At 33.2% G+C, this 3,271-nt stretch overlaps 1 non-coding gene across 1 annotated transcript; it reads left to right on the plus strand.

The window, feature by feature from the left end:
- Window positions 1–256: 256 nt before the first annotated feature.
- LOC121225836 (small nucleolar RNA R71) lies at window positions 257–363 on the plus strand. The gene has a single exon (XR_005923744.1). It is a non-coding gene; the product is annotated as a small nucleolar RNA R71 (small nucleolar RNA).
- The last annotated feature ends 2,908 nt before the right edge of the window (window positions 364–3,271 follow it).

Consider the following 3,271-nt stretch of genomic DNA (forward strand, 5'->3'; position numbering starts at 1 on the left):
TTCCTCGATTTTGGTTCTGGTTACCCATGTAATACATGGATTCTGGGTTCGATGGACATCTTCGAACAAATGTCCTTCCCCATAATAAACACAGTCTACATTTTCAAATTCCATTGTTGCTAGCAATCCTCTCAAAGATTTCATAAGCCTCATTATAAGACTTAGAAAGGAGAGCACCGTTAGCAGAAGCATTCACTACTATCCTCGTGTGAGCATTGAGACCATTATAAAATGTCTCAAGTTGGATGCAATGTGGGATTCGTGATGAGGTCACTTCCGTAATAATTCTTTGTACCTTTCCCATACGTCAGACAAGGACTCATCATCCATTTGTTGGAAAGCAGTGATCTCGTTCCTCAATATAGCATTCTTGCTAGGCGGGAAATACTTCATGAGGAATCTTTCTGCTAACTCTTGCCATGTAAAAATTGAATTTGGTGGCAATGAATTCAACCAAGTTCGAGCTTTGTCCCTTAACGAATACAGGAACAACTTCAATAGTAATGCATCTTCGGGTACTCCGGCTAATTTGAAAGAATTGCTCACCTCCATAAATAGTCTTAAGTGTAGGTGAGGATCCTCGGTAGGCATTCCACTGAATTGGCCCACTGTCTGAAGCATCTAGAACATGACTGGCTTCAGCTTGAACTGTTGTGCCTCAATTTTAGGTCTCCTAATACCCTGATTAAGATCATTAAACACTGGCACAGCATACTGTCTTAAAGCTCTATCCCTATCATCAGCAATAAGAATAGCATTTTGAGTAGGATTTGCTTCGTTTCCTTGATTCAAATTTTCGAAGGTCATCTCTTTGGTCCTTCTCTAACTTGCTTGTCTTCTTCGCTATCGGAAAGCTCATTCAACCCCAGGGTCTATAGGGAGTAAATCGATGATTCGGTCAATACTCATAAACACCTAAAATAATCACAGAAAATTTAATTAAGTTAGAATTTAAACAGAAAATTAAACCAAAATGCAAAACTAACAAATTCACAAATAATGACTTTTTAAAACACAGTCCTCGGCAACTATGCCAAAAACTTGGAACGATGAAAATGTGCAAGTGTACACAATCACAACAAGTAATAAAGTGACAAGTAAATGTCGAGTTATCGTACCCACAGGGACTATGAAAAAAATTATTTACGAATGCTATTTAAAACACTTTGGTGAAGAAAAATATTTTGTTTGAAGAGGGTGATTAAAAACTAAGATTTTAAACTAAGTAAACTAAATAAATAAATCTCAAATGCACAATTTCAAAATACGATTTTAATCAAGATGACATAATTGTGTTAGATTAATTACATTTCTTATCTTAGAATTATTAAACTCATGTTTATATTATTACAAATAAATTCACGGCAACTCAATAATTTGCTAACTCATGAACATACTCACCTACCAAATTCCATTCATCTCTTGGACATATCTCTATGTCAATTCAATCGATATAACAAATCTTAATAGACAAATATGTTATAGCACATACATACTTATTAAATTGAGATAATCTCTTAAACATATCCGTATGTTAATTCAAACAATTAACTCGATTTAATAAGCACATAAAAGACTATGTGAGCTAACAAAGTATCCTTACCTTGAAACAGTTTAATCACAATAATCTTGCAAGTTATGCAAGGCAAATGTATCGTCAGATACGATTGCTAATTTAACCCTTAGCTACCTTAGATGATTAAACATGCACTGATTAAGTACTATGTCTATTAATTGCAATTTCAATCTGTTTAAATAATTAATTCATTAGTTACCTAACAATTGTAACGCTAGAATAACTTAGTCATGATTTTACTTAATCAAGCATCTTACCGAGGCCTATAACAACATAAACACAATTTTAACAATTTAAGAAGACGAAATGCAATCAACATAACACAAATTAAATTCAAGCTAAATTGATTATATTAACCATTCCAACAACATAAATATTCACAGATATGTTCATCATAATAATAAAAAAATTAAAGAGACAGGGAACAATAATCAAATCCAGTGTTTTTTCGTGGCTTGACTAGCTTGCTTCGTTCTTCATTCTCTATTATCCTTGTTGATCAAAGCTACTATGAACACTTCAATGTTGCTCCAAAATGGCTGATGAACACCCCTTTTCCAAGGGAGCAAATCAGCAAGAGAGCAAGAGAATTTAGAATGGCAAAGAAGGGAGAAAGTGAAAGAGGAAAGAAGAATTGTGAGAGAAAAGATGTGAATGAGGGATGTGTTGAATGATCAGCCAAGGAGGTTTTTATAGCTGAATGTGGCAGCTGAAATTTCCTAAAAATAGCATCCAAAGAGCCACCCCTTGGCCGGCCTCCTATGTTGCAAAGTTGATGGCTTCAACTTTGCTAAAAATGGCATAGGGCAAATCTACAAAGCCACCAATTATGGAGGGGTTTAATTGCAATTTGAACAAGTCTTCAAGGGCTTCTTTGCAGCTTAAATAATCAGCTAATGAGCTTAATTGGGTCAGCACTTGGACGATTTTGGGCTGTCCTTTTCTTGGCCAGTTCGGTTTACTCAGTTCGGTTCAATCGGACCACTTTTTCATAATTAATTAATCATAATTTATTAACCCAAATTAAATTGGATATAAATTAAAATTAATTATATTATGAATATCATCTTAGGCTAAAATTTAGTTCGCCTCGATACTTCAACCTGCTTCTCGGTTTTGTGCTTCTAGAAGTGTCTGCCGAGCCATTTTTCGACCTTTGTCCAAATTTGTCGAAAATAACCAAAATTCATCAAAAATAATTATGAAATTAACTAAAATTTAACATGTTCATATTTTAAGTGCACTTTAATTATTTTATAAAAATTAATTATTTTCAACAAAAATTTAATCGAATTCACATGAATTTAAGTTAAAAAGGGTATGAAAATGTGTGTAAATTTTTGTGTTTCCAACCAGCACCAGGACCATGGTAACCCTAATGACATGTTATTTGTATCCTACGTGTTCCTATGGTTTAAACAGGACTCGATAATCATTAAAACATCATTGGATTTCCACATTTGATTTCATGGTAAATAATACATGAATATATAATTCAATAAAACATTAAAACGTTAATTAATCATATAAACTTACCTTGATAACAAAGACGTAGAAACGAGATCAACTAATTCGAGGCTTTAGCTTTTCCTCAATCTAGATTCGTATGAGGTTTATCTTGATCTAAATAAGAAAATTCAATCCATTTAATACTTCTACTATTCAATTCAGTACAAAATTCATATTTTTGAAAAA

The sequence above is a fragment of the Gossypium hirsutum genome, chromosome A03 (assembly GCF_007990345.1).
Source record: "Gossypium hirsutum isolate 1008001.06 chromosome A03, Gossypium_hirsutum_v2.1, whole genome shotgun sequence".
Taxonomy (NCBI): Eukaryota; Viridiplantae; Streptophyta; class Magnoliopsida; order Malvales; family Malvaceae; genus Gossypium; species Gossypium hirsutum.